Here is a 24,541-nt window from a genome sequence, read left to right on the forward strand (position 1 = left end):
AATGACCTCAAGGGAGGCAGCGACTGAGATGGTGTAGAGAGAGGTGCACATAGGAGAGGGCACCTTAGCATATAGGGAGGAGCAATTTTCACCACAGGTGGCAGGTAGGGAGGCTAGAATGGTTGCTGAGGCTTGGAAGAGAGGAGTCGCACATACGATATCAGAAGAGGAGGTTGGTCATACGATTTCTATAGGGGTGGTTGCATCTCGTGCCACGAGGGGGGAGGATGTCATCTCTACATCGACGACGGACTCTATAAGCACTATAGAGGGCGAGCATGAAGGTTCGATGGCAGTGTTAGGGGGAATGGCCTCACCATCGCTACATAGACCACATACGATAATAGAGGAAAGAGAGCAGGTGCTGCAGGCACCGTTGTTAGGGGATGTTTCTCTGCTGAAGTTGGCTTGTAGTGATGAATTACTTGGGACTGCGGGGGAAGGAAAGAAGTTATCAAGGCTTGACGAGGGTTCTCGATCAGTAGGAGGCTCGCCAAGAGCTTTCTTTTTTGGTGACACTATTGGTCATAGAGCTATGGATGATCAATGTCTGCGAAGGGAACGGGAAGAGGTTACAGACTTCAGAGCTGTGCAGGAAAGCGTTAAAGGCTTCCATGGAGTCCTTGAAGAGAGGTTGCGCAGGACATTTGGCAAGAGGGACTCAGGGTTCCACAGGAAGAATGGGGAAGCCAGCAGAAAGAGCCTTCTGGGCTCGATGCAGAAACAAGGGGTGCAGCGCCCGTTTACAAGATCAATGGTTCCTAAACGTGTGGCAAAGAGCTACCCTAAATGAATTGTGTGTTTTGGAATGCTCGTGGCCTAGGGAACAAGCCTTCCTCTAGGCATTTGAAAGATTTAGTGGCGATGCATAAGGTCGATGCGGTGGGTGTGGCAGAACCAAAGGCTCAGTTTTCAAAAGTAGCTAAAATCATGAGGAGAATAGGGATGGACTGTGTTTGTTCAAATGGCACAGAGTTTGGGGATAAGCTATGGTTGTTCTGGAAGCATGATATTCAGGTGGTTGTGGCTGAAACGCACCAACAATATATCACAGTAGAGTGTGTGGATGTTGCCAAGTCTCTTAGATGTTTTATTACATTCATGCATGGGGACTGTTTGCTGGCCGAAAGGAGGGGGATGTGGGAAAAGTTGGCCCACTTTTCCAGGTCATGCTCCCTGCCCTGGGCGGTAGGAGGTGATTTCAATGCAGTGCTGTCACCATCGGAGAAAGTAGGGGGTCGCCTGGCATGCTCCTTATCCCTCCAGGACTTTGGCTACTCTTATTGATGCGAGGTATGTAGGAAACATGTACACTTGGACAAATAAGCAGGAGGGAGTGGCCAAGATTCTGGCCCAGCTGGATAGGTTTCTTGTCAACTCAACCTGGATGGCGACTTTCCAATCGTGCCAGGTAAGTCACTTAAATAGAGACTGCTCGGATCACTCCCCACTTTTGCTAAAGTTTTCTCTAGCTTGTGACACCTTTGCTTCCACTTTTAAGTTTCAACAGATGTGGCTCCACCACCCTGGCTTTCATGATTTTGTGAAGGAGCTGTGGGGTAAACAGGTTGATGGACCCCCTTATTTGGTGCTTTCCTTGAAGTTAAAGGGGCTACGTATAGGCTTACGCACTTGGAACAGGGAGGTTTTTGGCAACGTGCACCAAAATGTGAGAAATGCAAAAGATGAGGTCAGTAGAGTTGAAGCTGCCATAGGCCAGTTACCCAGCACACATAATAAGGAGGCTCTGCATGTGGCTTAGCAAAAACTTAGAAGTGTTCTCTTGCATGAGGAGATATTCTGGAGACAAAAATCAAGGGTGACCTGGCTTAAAGAGGGAGAGCGAAACACTAAGTTTTTTCACTCCATGGTGCAGGTGCGAAGACAAAAGGCTGCAATTAGTAAAATTAAAACTGAGGAAGGGGGTTGGTTGGAAGACCCTGATGCTATCAAGGCTGAAGCAGTACGACACTTTGCTAATATTTTTGCATCTCAAGAGAGTGTGGTGGATGAAGCCTTGTTAGAATGCATTCCACAAATGGTGACACCTGGGGTTAACTCGGGTTTGCTTATTGTTCCAACACTGGAAGAGGTGAAAGAGGCTATTTTTTCACTTACTTGTGATAGCACTCTAGGACCGGATGGATTCTCTGGATATTTCTTCACATCTTGCTGGGAGACTGTTAGGAGGACACTTGGGCTGCGGTGAAGGATTTTTTCACAGGGAGTTTTCTTCCAAAAAGTTACACATCGGCAAACCTGGTTCTCATCCCCAAGAAGGATAATCCTAAGGTAATGGCAGACTTTCGGCCCATAAGCCTTTGTAATTTTTCATTCAAGATTATTGCAAAAATATTGTCGACTAGACTGGCCACTTTGTTATCGGACCTGATTGCAGAGGAGCAAGAGGCTTTTGTCCAGGGAAGGTGCATCCATGACAATATTGCTTTGGTTCAACAGGTGGTGCAGGACCTGAATCAGGCTACTAGAGGGGGAAATGTCATTCTAAAGCTGGACATGGCCAGGGCTTATGACCGCCTGGAGTGGAAATTTCTGTATGTTGTCTTGGAAAGGTTTAGATTCGCAAATGCTTGGGTGGAGTTAATAAAAAAATTATAGAGAATTGTTGGTTCTCTGTAATTTGGGGTGGTAAGCCTACGGGGTATTTTAAGTCAACCAGGGGTTTGAGACAAGGGGACCCCCTCTCCTCAACATTATTCATCATTGCAGAAGAGGTGCTAAGTAGAGGGTTAAAAAACCTTTTTTGTGGAAGGTAGGGCTGCATATTTCCACCTTCCTAGAGGCTGCCCGAGGATTTCCCACTCGCTATTCGCCTACGATACCATTATTTTCACCAATGGGTTGAAGAAGTCTCTCAAATAGATCCTTGGTTTCATTGGTAGGTATGAAAATTTTTCTGGACAATAGGTTAACAAGAAAAAAAGTTGTTTGGTCATAAGCTCCAAAGCCTCTGAAGCAAGGGCTGCTATGGTGGGGTGTGCCACCGGATTCTCCAGAAGACATCTCCCCCTAACTTACTTGGGGGCACCTCTATTCACAGGTAGACTCAAGGTTTGCTTCTTTGATAATCTTCTAGGAAAAGTCAGAGCTAAGATAGCTAGATGGAAAGGCAAGCTTCTGTCGGTAGGGGGACGGCTTACATTACTGAAGCACGTGTTGGCCTCGATGCCTATACATGTGCTTGCCACCCTGGACATGCCCAAGGCTGTGACCAGAACTTTCTCTAGTATATGCGCTGATTTCGATTGGGGCCACTCGAAATGGGGAAAGTGCCATCACTGGGTCAGTTAGGCCAAAGTGTGTACACCTTTGGAGGAGGGCGGTTTGGGTGTTAGGAGATTGGAGGACATTGGGCTATCGTTGAGGCTGAAGGGACTTTGGCGCATTTTTTCTGAAAAATCCCTGTAGAGTAAATTTTTCAAAGCAAAGTTCTTCAAAGGTTTGCACTGTGTCATGAGCGAACAAAGAAGGGTGGGGTCAAAATCCTAGAGGAGCACCCTAGCCTACAAGGATTTTCTCCTGGCCCGTTCTAGATGGTTGATAGGCAGTGGAAACACTAATTTTTGGCTTGACAATTGGTTTGATGAGAATCCCCTTATTGATTCGGTTGACAAGGCCTTGCAGGTGGATATTTCAATTACAGTGAAAGAAGCAGTGCTGCAGAACAGAGAGTGGAACATGGAGATCTTAAATAGAATCGATAAGATGGAGATCAGGGACAGCATTGCTACTTGGGGTATGGAATTTACAAACACAAAGGATCCGTTGGTCTGGACCCCGGCTAGTGACGGATAATTTTTAGCCAAGTCAGCCTAGAATAAAATTAGACTGCAGTCTCCTTTGGCCTCTTATGCTCGTTGGACTTGGAACCAGTCCTTACCAACTAAAATTAACTTCTTCACCTAGTAGATTTTCAATGGCCGGATACCCACGGACGATGTATTGATGTCCTTGGCCAACCCGATGGCTTCCAAATGTGTGTGTTGTGGGAACCCTAGTGTTGAATTGATGGACCACTGCCTGGTTGACGGGGTAGTGGCATCAAAGGTGCGGTCTCATTTTGCAATGGTGTTTGACGTTGCTACAGTGTAGGCTCAGGATACCAGGAATAAGCTTCACCTATGGCAGGGTTTAGCTAGCCGAAGTAAGCTCTGAGGCTTTATCATGGGGCTGCTCCCTTCTCTAATAATTTGGGAACTCTAGCGTGAAAGAAACAATCGTAGGCATGGTGAGGGTGCAAGAACCACAGGGACGATTATTTGGACAATTAAAAGATGGGTGAACAGTCTCTACTTCCCTGCTAAACTCAAACAGGCAAGGAATGTCAGGGAGGTGCTTATACATAAATGCTTTGGACTTAGAAGCAAGACATCTGGATCTAAATTGCCACGTCCTGTCTATTGGTGCCCCCTATTTGTTTCAGTCAAACTTAATGTTGATGGAGCCAACAAAGGTAAACCTAGGCTTGGTGGTGGAGGGGGGATCCTTAGGGACAAGGAGGGGAGGATGATTATGGCCTTTTCTAATTTTTATGGTGAGTGCACGAATTCTATAGCCGAGTTGAGGGTGCTGTGTGATGGTCTAAAATGGTGTGTGACCCTGGGATTGGCAGATGTTGTGGTGAACTCTGATTTGGCCATGGTGGCCCTAATGGTTAAAAGGAAAAAATGCACCCTGTGGAAGGGCTGGTACCTGTTCCAAGAAATCCTATAGTACTGTATTCTGTCCAGGGCGAACATTATTTTTGCGTTTAGGGAAAGCAACAGGGCAGCAGATTACCTAGCCAACCAGGCCTGTCAGACTTTATCTAACACTATTTTCCACATTGAGAACTCTCTCCCCAGAGAACTTAGTAGGATTCTCTAGGAGGATAGATCGAGCTTCCCAATTCTTAAGTGCTAAGGACTTGAGTGGGCTTTTGATTGATGTTTATCGTATCTTGAGTCATTGTATGGTTGGGTTTAAGCAAGATGAGTCGAGTGATTGTGTTCCCTTGGGTTGGGGTAAGGCAGCTATATCCCCCCCCCCATGTGTATTTCTTTTAACAAGTTTGATCAATAAAATTTAGGGGCCTTTGCCAGGTCCCACATAATATTCGGGAAAAAAAAAAAAAAAACAACTTCTCTTGTTCAATTAACTCCTACATATATACATGTGTGTGTGTGTGTGTGTGTGTGTGTGTGTGTGTGTTGTCTTATTTATTTGAGTTTGACTTAATCATGGTTATCTTTTATTGGTCTCTTGTGTGTAGGGATTAATCCATGGCCCCACGAAGAAGGAATGCATGCTCCAGCTGCCCTACCACCTCCACCCCCGGCCTTTAATGCCGAAAGGTTTATATCAGCAGAGGCCGAGGGCCTATACCATGAGCATTTTCATGACAAAAAGATTTTAGTGGAGAGGGATGCAGTGATTGAAGGGTTGATTGCCTTTAAGGTGGACCAACATGCTGACAAATCCTTAGTTCTACTACCCTACCCTTGTCATAGAGTTTTACTCTAACCTAGTACTTATCCAAGAGGATGCAGGCAGCCTTAGATTGACTTCCTTTGTGAAGGGAGTGCCCATTGCCTTCAATGAGGTGGAGCTAGGGATATTTTTGAACATATCTGCAAAAGGAAATAGGGTGTATTATCCTCCTGGGAGTGATCCCAACAGATGCTTGTCTTCGATTGATCGTCAACTCTTGTATCAGACACTCACAGATTATGTGTTTGATGATAGTGATGACCTCTCGAGATTTTGTCCTTCTCAGTGGGTCCTTACATACATCACCAAGACAAACTTGGCCCCAGCTAGAGGACATAGCATCGAGCCTCCTTTGATGGCAGCATCACTGGCATAGTCACTCTACACCGACAAGTAGACTTGTCTCCTCTATGTCATTATCCAGCACATGGCACATGCAGTCGCCAATCCTCGCCGAAAGAACACTTTGCCCTATGGAAGACTGCTCACTTGGGTTTTTCTTCATTATGGAATAGATCTCAACAATGAGACCCATGCAGCAAGCTTCGAGGGACCATTTACGTTTAATGTATTACAGCGAATGGGCATACCATATGATTCCTATAGCTTGGTATCAGAGCCTTGTGAGTAAAATCTTCTTGCCTTCTGTTCGACGGAGCTCTGCTCCCTGGCCTTTTGCCTATTATGTTGATGTTTTATATTTTGCAGCCTAAGTATGCTCTGCAGTTGCCGTCTTCGATGGATCTTCTGCATCAGAAATAGGTGTGTATGGTGTACTGTTGTCTTCTTCTCCGGCCAGATTGGTAACGTCCCTTGAGTAAGGTGTGGGTCTGCAGGCAGAGACCGCTCTAAATCCCGGCGCACTTGGGTTACCTCCAGTCTGGTCAGAGAAAGACACTGTTCATCATCCACCGTGTTTACTATTCCCATCTCATAACAGATAAAAGGTCCGGTGCATCTCTGAAGGACGAAAGACATCTCTCCTTCTATCATGAGTTTACAACCTCCCACTACTGCTCCTGTTACTCTCAAATCTTCCCATGCCTCTAAGGTAGACTACTTATATGAACTTAATTATACCCCGACTGAACAGCAAATTCACCCGACCAACTTCCCCATCATAAACCCTTATGATGTTTTCCCCCAGTCTTCTACCTTAGTTACCAGGAAGATCAGGACGATCATATCTCCTAAAAAAACTCAAGGTCTAAAGGAGTACGTCCAGGCTCCTCCTTTCTCTCAAAATCAGGTCATTGCTAGTGGAAAAGAGTAGTATTTTCCTGTGAACATCAGTTCTGAGTTGATCAGGCAATGGATCCAGCTAGGTTACACCCATCTCCACCTTGGTGCCATCAAGATAGCCATTACCTTCCATGGCCGAAAGGGTCTCCCGGTTGCCATGTGCCTTAATCTTCTGGACACCAGATTTTGGAATTTCCCACATGCAACCATCACGGACGTTCAAACCACTCTGAACGATGGCATTGTTTTCTACATGGTGTACCCTAACTACAATATTTCTCTGCAAGATTCGAACCTGCCTGATACTTGGCAGTTTCTGATTCAGTTGACAGGTGCGCCTCAGAAAGAGACAGCGATTGCAGCTACTCTCCACTACCAGATCTGCTATAAACTCCAAAATCTTGCCATGAACCTTAAACCTGGATTCTCCAGTAACGATGCAGCCCTGTTCGTCCAGATCGACGAGGATTGGATCCCCACTATTACCCATGTTCCTCGACAGATCGATAGAGCATCCCTGCTCAAACTCATTCCTGAGTCATGGATCACGGCGTACGAGTCTACTCATAATATCCCAGCTGCTACTCTGCCTCTGACGGCTACAAACCCTGTCTATCAGCCTCTTGAAGATGGCCGTACACTTGTCACATATCCAAAGCCTACTGATATGTGTACCATGTTTCCTTTGGCATCCCCAGCATGGTTGGACGACGTCGATGATCTTGAAGAAGATCCTCAACCTCCTCCACCTCAGAAGCCAAAGAAGAAAAAGCGCTAGCCAGATCCTCTATGGCTCCGCTATCAGGCCGACTGTCCAAACGTCGGACCCCTTGGAGAAGACCGAGGCAGATATCAGTTTATCGTGGACTATGGCAATAGCAAACCCTGTTCTTTGGGTTGTTGTTCTCCGCCACCAGCTCCATCTCCTCCACCGGTCACGCCCTACTGGAAACCAGATTTACCTCCGGCTCTGCCTTCCCCTCCAACGGCTCCCCCGTTGATGTTGTGGCAGACACAGATCCAGCAGCCCATTCCTTGTTTTATGGCTTCTAGTTCGGAAGGGATCAGCAAGGATTTTCCTCCTACTGCTGACTATGAAGATGCTGATCGCCGCCGCCACAAGTGAAAGGTTACTCCCCCTAATGTCCTTGACAATTTGGGACAGATGGCTACCAATTCCACAGTTGAAGCACAGCTTAACTGGCAGGCAAAAAACGCTATAGTCCAGAACCAGTATCTGAACAAGCTTCTTTCCTATCACGAGCATCACACACTTGCTCTCCGGCAGAATGCATCTGACATCCGTTACCTCAAAACACGGATTGAATCCCTCCACCAAGAGCTAATGACTATAGCTATGATGGTGAAAGATTCCTCATATGCCTCCTTTCTAATCTCTGGCCGAGAAAAGGAAAAGAAACTGTTGGAAGAACAGCTCAGATTGACTCAGACTCAACCATTTCCGTCAAGCCCCACTCTCTTCCTTGAATCATTTACAACCCCGATTTACCATGAGTATTCAGCCCCACATAGCTTTCCAACTGCGATGTTCAAGGAGTTACAAGACCAGTAGAGACATCTAGCCACCCTCAAAGCCAGATCTTCAAAACCAAAGCGATCCCATACATCTTACCCTGTCTCTTCACAACCTGTTTTTTAACCCACTCCTATTTCCCTGCAAAAACCCATGGTTCAACCTACTTTCCAACCTTTACCTGACCAGCAGACAGGATCCTCTAGTTTTGTTCCCTGGGTTCCTCCCAGATCAAAACCTGATACCCCTGATTCAGCCTATCCCGTTATCCCTCTCCCGGAAAATACTAATACCCTCAGCACTTTCCTCACTCAGTTAACCCTGACTCAACCTAAATCCATACCTGTTTTATCTATATCCAAAGTTGCCTATGTTTCCTCCTTCTCGGACTCCGACTCTTTCAGTTCCCAGAGTCCTTTACCTGCCTACCAAACCAATCCCCCAGATGCCTCTCAGGCTCCAACTAAACCTCTTGTCCATAGTAGCGACAGTGAAATTGATACTCCACAACGGCAGCAGCAACCCAGAGCCACCCCTGCACCTCCTCCTATTCCCCCTCAGGCACCTAATCCCAGTCCTTTTGCCAACCAGGACCCTAAACAACTATTCAACTTTGATGGTCTCCCATTTCATAAATGGCCTGAGCGAATTTTGGAGTTTCATGCCTAGCTTACTGCAGAAATGTTAGTTGCTGGAGCCACAGACGACACTGTACTTACCAAGTTCTTGGCCCGTACCCATGGAACCCTCAGAGAATGGTTCATAGCCCTTGGTGGTTATCGGCAACTTCAGTGGACTCAGATTCCTATTGATGTCTTCATCGCACAATTGTACAATGAGATGATTGGACCCATTGAGAACAATAGAATCAAGGCCCGAGAGGAGTACTTCCAGATGAAATGTTGCTCCTTTCAGAAGGTTGATCTTGCTAAGCACTATACACGGATGTTAGACCGTTTTTACATCCTTGGGGGATTGGATGACCCAAATATGAAGCAAGTGTTCCTCAATTCTTTCCCAGAACCTTTGGGGAAAGAGGCTGTCAAATCCTTACAACATTTTGGTCTCCAAATTGATCAGGCTCCTATCGGTCGTCTCTAATAAGAGATCCTTAGTGCACTGCAAAAGTTATGTGATCAGCAGCTATTCTTCAAGCAATGGGAAAAGACCACTCATAAGCTCACAGATGCTTGTGACACATCCTATCTTAAGATCAAGTGCAAAGACAAAGACTGTTCTTGTCCCTCTAAGAAGAAGTCCCCACTTCTCCAAGATCAGTACCCGTCTAGAGAAGAATCATAAGAAAAATGGTAATCACAGATTTCATCGGTTTAAACGTAAGCATCAACATAGGTCTCAGCAGCAGCCCTATAAGTTCTTCAAATGAAAGAAATTTCGACAGAAGACCTCTACCAAATGCTATGCGTGTGGAAAAATCGGTCATTTTGCTCGCAATTGCCCTGACAAGGCCAAGCAAGCTAAATTGATGCATATGCTTTCCCCCTTTTCCATCACTGATGATCCAGATGCAGATGTTGAATCCCTTTACTCTGTCGATGATGATTTCTCCCCGGACTTACTGTTTGTCCTTGAAAATTGGGAAGACGAAGACTTGGATACTTCCTCACCCGAATCCGAGTCCGATGGTTTTGACCCCATCTACCCGATGGCCTCTCCTTTGTCCTCTCCTAACCCTCCTAAGTCACCAGCTTTTGCTATCACCAAGACCCCACTTCCTCAAGCTAGTCTCTCCATCTCTCCTACCACATGGGACCGCCTTACCAAAGTCATTTGCTACTTTGACACAGGTTGTTCCACAACCATATTAGCTCCCCATGTCCTTCCTTCTGACTGTTGGAAACCTCACAAACCACTGCAGCTGATGGTCAAACCTTTTCAGTCAACCTCATCTCCAAACACCCTATCCGTTTCCAAATATTCCCCTCTCTTACCCTATGTCATACAGTCTTAGGATCTTCACTTCCAGGACGAGACGCCCTTATTGGCTTTGACATCCTTTGTCAGTTACCCCACCTAACATGGAGCATACATGGTCTCAGCTACAAGAAGCAATTCAGCCCTTGGACAACTGTTCCTAATTTGCTACTAATCACTCCTATTGCAGATATTAAAGAACAATTGCTTCTCCGTTGCAGTGCTGAAAATCATGCAGACTTTCTCACCAAATGTGATCATCCCCTCTGGCAGAATCCAAAGTTCTTCATCCGTCTCCCTTTCAAAAAGAATGAAGATGCAAATCCTACCAAAGCCAGCTACTCTGGTATGAAGCCTGAACATCTCACCAGTGCACGATAAGAAGTTGCCCTCTTAGAAGCTCAAGGCCTCATAGAGAAGACATCTTCCCCTTAGGCTTGTGAAGCCTTTTATGTGAATAAGAGAGCTGAACAGAAGCGTGGCAAACTGAGACTTGTAATCAACTATCAGCCCCTCAATGCATTTCTGGCTGACGACAAATTCCCATTACCTATAAGGCCTGCCCTTCTACTTCAACTTTCCAAGGCAAAAATATTCAGCAAGTTTGATCTCAAAGCAGGATTTTGGCAGCTAGGAATTCATCTAGATGACAGATCCAAAACAGGATTTTGCATTCCCGGTGGACACTTCCAATGGACAGTTCTCCCCTTTGGTCTCAAGGTGGCTCCTTCTCTGTTTCAATAAGCTATGCTACAGGTCTATGCTCCCATACAAGAACATGCTTTGATCTATATAGACAACATACTCCTCTTTTCCAATACAGAGGAAGATCATGTTCTTCTACTCCAGCAGTTTTTAGACATCACCATAGCCCATGGTATAATGCTCTCACCCACAAAGATGGAAGTTGCAGTCGACACTATTGACTTTCTCGGTGTCACTGTATCCAAAGGACAATTCCAGCTTCAACCACATATTGGCCGATCCCTCCTCGAGTTCTCAGATGGCCCCTTTACTCGGCAAGAGTTGCAGCAGTTCCTTGGCATCATCAATTACATGACCAAGTTCTTACCACACCAGGTCCGATTCACGAATCATCTTCACTGACTCCTCAGAAAAGATGCACCACCCTGGTCCTCTGTTCATACCCAGGCAGTTAAAGATTTGAAAGCCCTGGCCCAGTCATTACCAACTCTATAGATCCCATCTATAGGACTTCGTATTCTACAGTCCGATGCCAGTGATACCCAATGGGGTGCGGTTCTACTTGAAGAATCTCCAGACAAGATACGACGTGTATGCGGATACCGTAGTGGCATGTTCAAACCATCCGAACAACACTACCATTCCACATTCAAAGAGATTCTTGCAGTCCATCGTGGAATTGAGAAATTTTAGTTCTTTCTTATTGGCCATACATTCTAGATCAAGATGGATATGACAGCTTTCCCAAAGATGTTATAGTTCAAGCAGAAACAGCTCCCTGAATCTCAGCTGCTACAATGGGCGCAGTGGTTCTCACAGTGGTCTTTCAAGGTTCGTCACATCAAGGGCAAAGATAATGTCCTTGCAGATTTCCTCTCCAGGACCAAGAAGACTTTGCCATTATCTTCTTCCATCCCTGCCCTTTGCATGCCCCTTACCCCTGGAGCTTCCTCCTCATCGTCTTCAGCTCCACCACAACCTGATCCACTCCTTAACCTCTTACCTGCTCTCCCAGCATCTATCTTCAGTGACATTTCCCTTAGGACCCTCAGGACCAATAGTATCTCTACCTATCAGTCTATTCTTATCTCCATGGTCCATCATAATGGCCTTCAGTATGATTGGGTAGTCTGTCACCCATATTTCCCTTTCCTTACTCCTTTCACCATTAACCCGGCCCTCTTTGATAAAGAATGTGTCATTTTCTTCTGGCACCTTCTTGCTGTTCACACAGTTGGTCTCACCTTCAACCGTCATACTCTCTATCACTATCTCAGTACAGTCTCCACCATCTTCTCTAATCCTATTGGCACTATTTACTTTCATCTCCAAAGACCTCAGTGTTTAGCCCGTTTTCTCCAACTTTTTGCCCCTATACCTCAATGGCTTCAGCATCTCTCTGCTCTTGATGATGACCCCTTCGTCACTTATATTTTCCATCGACCACCTGATTTCATCCACCATCACCTGGTCTCACCCCCCATCCTGGATCACAATCTCATTGCCTATGATCCGACCTTCTTCCTCCATGGCACCAATACCGAAGATCTCTTTGTTCATCGTGACGATTCAGAAGCTCACCAGGAACGATGGCACACCTTCATGACAACCATGTGCTCCTACAACCATGTTGACCCTGCAACACTTTCGGCATGCCTTCTCCGCAGCACCCGTACAGCTTGGGACTTCAACAACGAGTTGCAGCACCCAGTCATTCAGCGAATCATGAGCGAACACCTGAAATTCGAAGTGGACCACATACTGGACATGTTCATCCCTTACACCAGTGACACCGACTTCGACACAGATTAGTGCATGTCATTGTAATACCTGTCATTGTCATCTTTTCTGATTTGTCTTTTACTATTTAAGTCTTTGTCCTGTAATTACCTTTGTCAAAAGGTAACCATGGTTTGTCGGTGTGGTTTGGTTAAGTGACCGTGGTTTGTTGAAAAGTAACTATAGTTTGTAAACCCTGGTTAATATGTCAGCCAGGTTAGATATAGATAAGGTTCTTTGTCAAAAAGTAACCGTAGTCTATAAAAGTAACCTTGGTTATGACCTTGGTTTAGTTTGTTTGTATCTATTAGGTTTTTCTATTTAAGCAGCTCATCTGCTTAGTGAGGATGATGATGTAGAGGTGGTGGGGTCCAAGTAGCATACTACAGGGGCCACTAGTGCAGAGGATGCATGTGCAAATGCTATTCTTGTTGCCATTAGGCGATTGAATTTGAGGATGACAGAGGGAATCAATGAGATCATGGGGTAATTCTCTTCTTGTAATTAATGCCTTAAGAGGATGGAAAAAGAGCTTAATGACATCAATACCTTCCTCTTCTATGGCAGGAGTGAGAAGATAGATGACTGTGATGGCATGGAGAGCTACCCAGTTGCTTATCTTGAAATCAGAAGTTGTTTGGTTTAGGGTTTTCTTTTAAGTTTTCTATCTCTTGAACAGGTTGGAACTCTTTTCTTTTTAGCTTTTCTCTATTTTTCTTTCCCCCTTTTTTTTGATCAGCTGAACTTTAAAAGCTTTAATGGTGGATTGATGTTTATGTTCATTTCGAAAGAAGGTGTAATTACCTCCAAGGGAGGGCTTGAAATGTGTGGACAGTTGAAGTTTAACTCATTATATATATATATATATTTGCATATTTCCTTTCAATTTGGATTCCCTTGGATTACTATAGTTATCATCCTTTATGAAGTCCATGTAATACTTCCCTAGGGGTACAACAATTTAACCTAATAGTTGACACCCGGACATTCATGTGTCTTAAATCTTAAATTTCATTATTGTCTATTATTTTCTAGAGTTCTCAGTTGCACCCTACCTAGCCTTCTCCCTATATCTGCGTACACTTATTTATGATATTGAGACTTTTAATTAGAACCTAATTGTTGGGAGTAAATGAAGATTTTACGCTAAACTGCGGTTGGTGCAGAGCATCACGCTCTAATACCATGTTGTCACACCCCCATCCCAATAAAGGATATACTACAAGAAAAGGGGTAACTAGGATGACATGTGTCATCCCAAACTTACTAGGATCACAGATACAGTGTCCCAAACCACAGTCTATGACCAATATTAAATCATAATAATATCAGGGTGCGTAAATTAACAAAATTACACATTCCAAAATAGATAGAAGTCAGCGAAAGCGAAATCCATTTAAAATCGAATAATATAAGGTGTCCGTCAACTAATGATAACATATGTTGTAGCTACTATTTCCCGTAACCATCAAGTAAATTTCTTCAAATTATATATGGAGTCCTTACATACTAAAGGTGATTGCAAAAGTAAAGATTTAAATCATGCCCCAAGGGCACCATCCTCGAATGTACATTGGCATTCAAGTCCAAGCCACTGGCTCCAATCAATTTGAATCAATAGGAGCTCATCAAGAGATTACCTGCATAATTAACTAAAAAGAGGTTGCGCAATGGGGTTAGCTCCACAAGCTAGTGAGAGAGCAAGGGGAATGCACATACACACAAACACACAATTGGCAGTAGTTTATGATGCATGCACATGTTAAATTCATTTTCCACTTAACACATAAATCTAAGTCAGGTATATGCTACTATGATAACTCGGGAGACACTGTGGGTCACTTAACTTATAGCCACAATGAAACCTCAATTATCACAAGGGAGCCTACGCCGGTCGAAGCCACCAAGACCACCTAGTGGTAGACCCCAATAGCCATTATTACCCCTGACCGGGCCTCTCTCCCCCACAGGCAACAGGTGCTTTACTACCCAACACATAAACCCATGTTGGTAAGGGTCGTAGCATAAGGGAACAAGAATCCTAACCACAGATATACTACATGCAAATCCTATCATCCCGAGGGGTATTTCGGGTACATCAACGTCCCATTCCATCTAGTACCCGGGTACCAGCATGGCACGGCACATACAGGGCATGATGATAGTCAATGAGTTTCATAAACATTTCTGGGGTTCCGGTATCGGTACATCCGGCACCATAACCCGACACAATAATAAAGCAATTCACATATCCACATTCGAATCAGTTCACAATCAAGACAAATAATGCAAATATGCAATATGCTTATTAATCATACAAGTAGCATGGTAAATGAATATTTAATAATAAACAAACCCAAACAATCACCCAAAACCTACTCACCTAATCGGGTATTGCTCGATGTGGTTGACATGGATCTCCTCGATACGCGCTCTCTGCTACAAGTTGGGTGGCCTAAAGATGCGAGAGCAAGTGTTAAAAGATGTGTAAAGGGGTCCCATGCTATGCCCCCAAGGTTAAAGTTGGGTTTTACACAAGACAGCACGGACAGACTCACAGAAGGAAGCAACAGGGTGAGTCCATCCCTGGCTCCGTTCAGGTCAAAAGGTCAAAAGGTCAAAATAAGAGGAACTGATTCACGGACGGAACCTCCTCATAAATCCGTTCGTGCATCTGTTCGATCCCTGAGACATTCCTAAGAGGGAACGGAACCACAGATGGAACCAGTAGGTGAATCCGTTCCTGGCTCTGCTCGAGCCAGTCACCAAAATGTATTGGACGGATTTACGGATAGAACCACAACACTGGATCCATTTGTGCATCCGTCGAGGTTCTTTCCGAGATTCTTAAGGATTTTCCTCTCCATCTTGGAACCTGGAGTTCACATGGCCCTCAAGGTCATGGAGGGGAGTCATAGGCATTCCTAGGGTCACTAGAACTTAGTCCCACCTCATGGGTCCAAGGTCACACAAGGATCCAACTCCTTTGGTCCAAAAATAGGGTTTAGGGTGTGGAAAACCATAGAACAGCAACAATGGCTATAATTGGGCTGAGTGGAGCTAATATTAAGGGTAGGTCTTCATTAATGGAACCCCTTTAAGGGCTAAGCTCCACCTTCAGTCCCAAATGGAACCTTAGGTTAACTCTTCCTTAGTAAAACCTACCTAAACCCAAGAATAAATGGAGAAGGGGGAGGTGTAGTAGGATGGAAGCATACCTAGGTGAGTGGAGCCCAAACCTCAGCTTCAACCAGCCTTAAAGATCCACCTTCTACTCTCTCCTTCCTCCCTTTTTCTTCTTTTCTTCTATCCTTGTCCAGACAACAAGACCTCTCTTGCTTCCCCTTCCTTTTTCTTCCTTCCCCTCCCATTCCTCTTCCTTTCTTCTTCTTCTTCTTCCTTCCTTCTCCTTCATAGTTTTGCTTGGAGGGGGAGAAATGGGAATCTAGAGCTAAGCCCTCCTTTTATAAAGGAAATGGGCCTTAAGGCTTGTTTTCCTAGGTCCCCCAAAGCTAAGAATCTTTTTAATTCAAGTTGGGGCCTTAGGGTCAGTTTGGTTAAGGTTCCAAGCCCCATTAGGTCCAATTAGTTGGGATATGTTTGGCTTAGCTTAAGGTCATAAAAATGTATTTTAGTCTAGGGTTTGGTTGGCTCAATCCAATAAAAGAGAACCCTTATTTATTTTAGTTAAGTCTTGTGGGCCCACTTAATGGTCTAACAAATCAAGTGAGGGTAAGGGTGGGGGTCTATGTTGTCTGAGGACTTAGTCACTATGTCCAGAACACGGGGATGTGGGTCCAACATGAGAAAACAATAAAAGGGCAAGAAACAACTCGGATGGATCCACGAACCAAACCAGTCTTATGAGTCCGTTCGTGACTCCATTGCTGCTGTAAGGGCTAAAAACATAAAGAAAGTGGATGGGTTTTGACCCACACTTCTAGGACTTTAGAGGGGATATGTATACCAAAACTTAGGGTTCAAGGCTTACTTCATGGTGTGGTCCAATCGTGCATCAAGGTGTGAATAAAATCCTTATGTTCGAGCTTTCCCTCCTTGACTATTACAGTCAAAGGTCACAGGTTTTTACCATTGGCATCATGGCATCACCCGTCAGTAAAAGTTCAATTTGACCCGGGATATCAGGGTATATTTTGGGTATGGGTGTAGCATGTTTGGTTGTTGATGTCTGTTAGGTATGATCTTTGTCTATTCTCTGCCTGCTTATGTATTGTTTGACTCAGGGGCATCACACTCCTTTATATCTCCTTCCTTTGCCGAGAAACTACCTATGAGACCTGCAAGTATGGTGCAGAAGCTGTTAGTCAATACACCGACGGGTAGTAAGGTCAAGCTTGACCAAATTTTTAGTTCTTATCCCATGCAAGTGTGTGACCACGTGCTAGAGGCTAGTTTGATAATCCTAGACATGAAGGACTTTGACATAGTCCTAGGAATGGATTGGTTTTCCACTCACAGAGCCAACTTGATCTGTGTAGAGAGGAAAGTCCTCTTCAAGCCAGAGGAGGGCAAAGAATTTGTGTTCAAGGGCAACAAACGTGAGAAGCCCAAGAAGGCCATCATCTCAGCTCTCCAAGTCCAAAAATTGATGGAAGAAGGTTGTTAGTGTTACTTGGCCTCCGTGGTAGACACCGAAGTAAAGGTTACACCTATGGAAGAATACGAGTGGTGAAAGATTTCTCAGATGTCTTTCCAGAAGACCTCACACGGTTACCATCGGACCGAGAGACAAAATTTATGATAGACCTAGTACCTGATGCTGCCTTAGTGTCTAAGGCCCCCTATAGGATGGCCCCTTCGGAGCTAAAGGCACTACAGGAACATCTTAATAATCTATTGAAGAAGGGCTTCATTAGGACCAGTGTTTCATCATGGGGTGCACCTATTTTGTTCGTGAAGAAGAAAGATGGCAGTATGCGTATGTGCATCGACTACCGTGAACTCAACAAACTTATGATCAAGATCCATTGTCAAGGATCGAGGATTTGTTCGATCAACTACAAGACGCTAAGGTGTTCACAAAGATCGACCTTTGGTCGGAGTATCATTAGTTGAAGATCAGGGGTAGTGACATCAACAAGACAGTGTTCAGATCTCATTACAGTCACTATGAGTTCTTGGTTATGTCCTTCGGACTGACCAATGCCCCGGCAGCCTTTATGGAGTTGATGAACAGGGTGTTTCATGACATTCTAGACAAGTATGTTATCATCTTCATTGATGACATCCTGGTCTACTCTAAGAGTTAAGAAGAGCATGCAGACCACCTCTGCCTTATGCTGCAGCGCTTGAGAGAGAAGCAATTGTACGCCAAATTCAGCAAGTGTGAGTTTTGGCTACAACAAGTGGAGTTCCTAGGGCACCTTGTCTCTGCCAAGGGAATTGAAGTGGATCCCAGCAAGGTGAAGTCTGTAGTTGATTGGGAGACACCCAAGAGCGTGGCAGATATTCGCATCTTCCTGGGTCTAGCCGGCTACTACAAAAGGTTCTTTGAGAACTTCTCAAAGATTTAAGCTCTTATGACTCAACTGACCTAGAAGGGAGTGAAGTTCGAGTGGTCCGATGACTGTGAGAAGAGCTTCCAGGAGTTGAAGCAGAGGATGATTTCTACTCTGGTACTCACCATTCCGAATGGTACTGGAGGGATGGTAGTTAATAGTGATGCTGCAAAGATGGGCCTTGGTTGTGTCTTAATACAGGATGGGAAGGTGGTAGTGTCACACCCTCATCCCAATAAAGGATAAAATACTATAAAAGGGGTATTAAATTTCAGTGATATTAGAATGCAGGAAGTAAAGGAATATTTCATTCCAAAAGATCAGAATTGGGTGGAAGCGTTACAGATACAAAGGATTCAAAGTCTACGTGATAGACAGTTTAATGTTTTACATTTTTACCCAAAAGATTTACTAGAAACTAAAATAGTAGAAATACTACCAAATATATACAATACTCATGATGAACAAAATAAAAGATAAAAGAGATATAATCGTGCCCCAAAGGCACAGACCATAAGTGTACGCTATCATCAAGGTCCAAAATCACGGGCTCCAATTAGTCCACCTCAAAAGGATCACCATCATATATCACCTGCATACAGCTAAAAAGGGTTGCGCAATGGGGGTAAGCTCCACTGAGCCCAATGAGGGGATGGGGAGTGCACATATACACAATTACACATAGTCCATGATGCATGAAATGTTAAATATATTTTTCCCCTAACAAACAATCTAAGTCATGGTATATGCTACTGTGATTACTCGGGAGACACTGAGGGTCACTTATCCTATCGCCCCAGTGAAACCTTAATTATCATGAGGGGACCTATGCCGGTAGAAGCCATCATGACCACCCAGTGGTAGACCCCGATAGCCATCACTACCCCTGACCTGGCCTCTCCCGCCTCCACAGCCATTAGGTGCTCAGACTATCCAACACATAAACCCCTATTGACAAGGGTCGTAACATAAGGGAGTATAAATCCTAGCCACAGATATACTATATGCAAATCCTATTGTCCCGAGAGGTATTCAGGGTGCATCAAATACAGACCAGGATGGCAAACAATGATTTTAATAATAATAATTTTGGGGTTCCGACACAGGCATACCTGGCACTGTAACCCAATATAATAAAGTAAAGCAACATATCCACAATTCATCAATTCATATCCAACATAGTTTATATGCAAGAATGCAACATGTTAAGAATGGATGCAAGCATACGCAATTATATGATCTATATATATATATATATATAACAAGCCCAAACATCACCCAAAACCCACTCACAATAATTCAGATATCGTTTGATGTGTTTGGTATGGATTGCCTTGATATATGCTCTCCCGTACTGGTTAGGTAGCCTAGGGATACGTGAAACATAAAACTAGAAAGTGTGGACGGGCCCCAAGAGGAACCCTAAGTGTTATAGACAAGTAATTCTAAACATGAAATCCTTAAGTCAGTCTGATTCCCAGCCTTCTTCTTAAGATCCAACAGCCTCATGAGCTAGGGGAGGGTATCCTAGACCTTCCTAAGGGCATAATGTCTCATATCATTCATTGATCTTGGGAGATCCCATGGATTGGTCTCTCCTTAGGATTTTCTATTTCTAGGTTGAGGTCACAAGTCCCTTAGGACAGCAAGGGGGATTTCGAAGGTATCAAAGGTAGACCTTGGTACCCCAATAGGTCAATTAATTAACATATATAGGGAGCACTTTAGGTGGTAATTAACCCCTATTAAAATTTATTAAGTCTCACACAAACAGCCACGACGTGGCGAAGTCACCGGATTACAATCCTGTTCCTAAGTTGCTGTCAAAACATATCAGCTAGATTTGGGCCCACTTTTGAGGGTCTTTTATTTGGATTGGGTCTACGGTTCCTTCATAGAAAATGTAGCCCTTTGAATCTATTTTACAATTTAACTTGAATCACATCAATACGCTATGTATAGACAAAGTAATGGTAAAAATATTGAACATTGGTCATGCTATAAACTGCGGGCGGATTCACGAACGGATTTTGTTGTGTGAGTCCACTCGTGCATCCAATCGAACCCTGAGACACACCCAAGAGGGTGGGTCCATGGGCGGATGCACGATTGTGAGTCCCCCGCTAAGTTCGCTCACAATAGAAATGAGTTTTTCAACTCCAAACTTCATCCAAATTAGTTCCCAAGGCCCCCAATGGCTTCAAGGGCTTGTAGGGATGACTTCCAATGTTCTTTAGGGTCCCAAATGTCCTAATGGCACAATGCATTAAGGCATCTATGGTTTATATCCAATTCCCCAATCCAAACTTGGGTTTTTGGGTGAAATCCCTAGGTTTGCAAGGTTTAGATCAATGGCACTTCAAATAGAGGTCCAAAGGTGTGCAAAGGCATCCCAAAGGGACCAAGAACAAGCCCCACACAAGGGCATTGAGTCCCAAGTGGAATCCAAGGTCATCCCCAACCCCAAAATCCAAAACTCTAAGCTAAAAATTAGAGAAATAGAGAGGGAGAGTTGGAAGATTCACTCACCTCTAATAGGGGAACAAGATCCAAGGCTAGGTGAGCCTTCTTTAACCTCCTTCCTTCTACTTCTCCTTCTCCTCTTCTTTTCTTTCCTTTTCTTCTTCTCCTTCTTCCTTCTTTTCCTTCCTTTTCTTCTTTCTTTATCTGGACAGCAAGAGGGGAGGAAGAGAGTGTGAGTAAGAGAGTTCCCTTTTCCCCCCCTTTCTCCTTCTTCTTCTTCTTCTTCTTCTTCTCTTCTTCTTCCTCCTTCCTTTTTCTCTTCTACGGTTTCAGCAATTTGGAAAAAATGAAGAAAAGCTTAAGAGCTCCCTCCTCTATTTACCCTCTTAAAGCTAAAATAAACAACAAAATATAAACTCCCTAAATTACCCTTACCTTTATTCCCTTTTCCCTACAATAAGCATGGTCCAACTATTGGGCCAAGATTAAACCCATGGTCCTTGAACCAACCCAACTTCTCAAACCTAAAAAGAACCTATGCCTATAAAATAAAATGGGCCTTAGGGCCAGTTTGCCTAGGTCCTCAAACTTAAGAATCCCTTTAATTCAAGTTGGACCTTAGGGCTAGTTTGGCTAAGATTCTTAGGTCCAATTAGTTAGGGATGTTTGGCTTAGCTTGAGGCCCAAAAATGTGTTTTAGTCTAGGGCTTGTTTGGCTAGGGTCTCTTAGTTATAGTTTAAGGCTTATTTGGGTAGGGTAGCTTAAAAGTTCATTTAACAAGAAACACATCTAAAGCTAGTTTTAGAATAAAATATGGGCCTTAAGGTCCATTTGGTTTCTCATTAAAATCTGAAGTTAGGTCTTAAGTCTTGTTTGATTTAGGCCTTTAACACCAAAACTCATTAAAATCATATTTGGGCCTTGTGGGCCCACATACAAGGTCCAAAAATGTAAAAGAAGGTAAGGGTGGGGGTCCATCTGGTCTAAGGGTCTGATTATAGTGTCCGAGACACGGGAATGTGGGTCCCACAGGAAAATAAACCAAAAGGGCAGGTAATAGCATGGGCGGATCCTCGAGTGGATTCAGTTCGAGTGAGTCCGTTCGTGACTCCGGTGCTGCTGTAAGGGCCCAAATTTCAAGAAAAGTTATAAGGCTTTGACCCGTACTCCCAGGACTTCGAGGGGATACTTATAATGATATTTTAAGTTCACAGTCATATGTGTTGACCATTGCCACCCTGGCATTACCCTTTGGGTAATGTTTAAATTGTCACACCCCTATCCCAATGTAAGATATTTTGCTACATAGGGGTATGACTGGGACAATCACACATCATCCCAACACCTACTAGGATCACAGATGCAGTGTCCCGAGCCACAGTCCACCCTGTCATCACATTATAACGACAGAAAGGAACGTACCGAAAGGAATAAAACGTTCCAATCACAGAGTTAGCGGAAGCAAAATTAAATTCAAATATGTGAAATTATAGAGCATCGGTTCTCTAATGATAACACATAGTACAATATCAATGTTCGTAACCATTCAATCTCTCCTAATAGTTAAACATACAGTTTATACACGGTTGTGGGATGAAGACAACATTTAAATAAATAAATAATAATTGCCCCAAGGGCACTACTTTTAGGTGTACATCTACATCCAAGCCACGGCCATCAACTCCACTTGATTCGCATCCAATGGTGCTCGTCAAGAGGCTATCTACATAGAAACTAAAAAGTGGTTGTACAACGGGGTTAGCTACACTAGCTAGTGAGGGAGCAAAGGGGAATGCGCATACATCACATAATCAATATCAAATACAATGATGCATGCTACTCACAATTCTATCGGTCAAGTATATGATACTGTGATAACTCGGGAAACACTGAGGATCACTTGTCCTATCGCCCCAGTGAGACCTCAATTATCACGAAGGGACCTACGCCGGTAGAAGCCATCATGACCACCCAGTGGCAAACCCCGATAGCCATCACTACCCCTGCACTGGCCTCTCCCACCTCCACAGACCGCAGGTGCTCAGACTATCCAACACATAAACTTCTGTTGGCAAGGGTCGTAGTATAAAGGAACAAACATCCAAGCCACAGATATACTATATGCAGGGCCTATCGTCCCGAGAGGTATTTCGGGTGCATCAACATCCCATTCCATTTAGTACTTGGGTACCAGCACGGTACGGTACATACAGATCAGGATGACATACAGTAGTTTTCATAATTTAAATAAATTGAATAAATTGGGGTTCCAAATCCAGCATACCAGGCACCGTATCCCGATACAATGGTGAGCATACCATCACATTCTCAATAGTTCATAATTAAATAATAATTCAATGCGCACAATGCTTATAAATATATCATAGCATGCTTAATGTTAATAATTATATAATATTCAAACCCAACAAAGTCACCTGGAACCCACTCACCAGGCATAGGTGTCACCGGGTGTGATTGGCATGAATCTCCCCGGGCATCAGGTGGCATCTGGCGTGGTTCACATAAATCTCACCGGTGCACCAACCTAAACATACACAAGAAAGCATTAAAACTGGTATAGACTGGTCCCATGCTAGGCCCCAATGGTTAAAACCAAGTTTCAACCAAGACAGCACAAGCGAACTCACGGGCGGTCTCAGTAGAGGTGAATCCGCCCCTAACTCCGTTCAGGCCAAAAGGTGAAAATAGAGCGAGCGAACCCATGAATGGAACTTCTTGGTTGAATTCGGTCGTTGATCCATTTGACACCTGGGACAACCATAAAAGGGAGCGGATCCACAAGCGGATGTGCTTCTTGGGTCCGCCCCTACATCCGTTCGAATTCCTGAGATAGATCCTAGAGCAATAGGCTATGGACAGAGGCAAATAGAGTGAATCCGTGCCTTCATCCGCTCAGGCCAACACACAGGGTTTATACTGGGCGGACTAATGGGTGGTACCACGATAGATGGATTTGATCGTTTGTCTGCCGACAGTCTCTTCTGAGATTTCAAGGAGTTTCAGCTCCAGCTTAGAGCTCGGAGCTTCTTAGCAGCTCAGGGACAGGGGAGGGGTGTCTAAGCATTCCTAGGGTTACTAAAACCTAGGCTTAACCTTATGGATCCAAGATCCTACAAGGTTGCTCTCAATTTGGTCCAAAGAGATGGGTTTCAAAGTCTAAAACCCAAGTTCTCCAATAATGGCTAGAATTACAGCACCAAGGGGTTAAAATCAAACCTAGGTCAGCTCCATTAGAACTCTAACTAAGGACCGAGCTCTACCTTGAGTCCCAATGGAACTGTAGGTCAGTCCAAGCTCAAGGAATCAACCTAAATAAAAGGAAAATGGGGGAGAGCTAGGTTTGGGAAGCTTACCTTAGTGAGATCCTCCCATAGAGGAGTGGAGTCCAAGGCTAGGTGAGCCTTCATGCTCTCCTCCCTTCCTTTCCATCTCTTCTCCTTCACCTTCTTCTACCTTCTTGGTCCAGTTAGCAAGAGGAGGAGATGTGGGGCAGCCAGCCATTTTGGCATAGTTCCCATCTTCTTCCCTTCCCCTCTCATTCCTCTTCCACTCTTACTTCGTCCCTCTTTCTTCCTCCTCCTTCTTCTTCTCTTGTCTCTTCTCCTCCACGGTTTTGGGGAGGGGGAGAGATAAGAGAATAAAAGGGTTTCTTTTAGTTTTAAGGGGGGTAGAAGGGACCTTAGGAAGTGTTTTGTTAGGGGTCTTAGGATGTGGTTTAGATCCTTAGAGCTTTAAAATGGGTTTTGGGCTAGGCCTTAGGCCATGTTTGGCCCAAGTCATGTCCCTTGGGTCCATTTAGGTAGTTAGGGTCTGTTTGGGTTGGGCCTAAGCCTCACTTAGGCCTATTGGTCT

This window comes from Telopea speciosissima, chromosome 5 (assembly GCF_018873765.1).
Source record: "Telopea speciosissima isolate NSW1024214 ecotype Mountain lineage chromosome 5, Tspe_v1, whole genome shotgun sequence".
Lineage (NCBI taxonomy): Eukaryota > Viridiplantae > Streptophyta > Magnoliopsida > Proteales > Proteaceae > Telopea > Telopea speciosissima.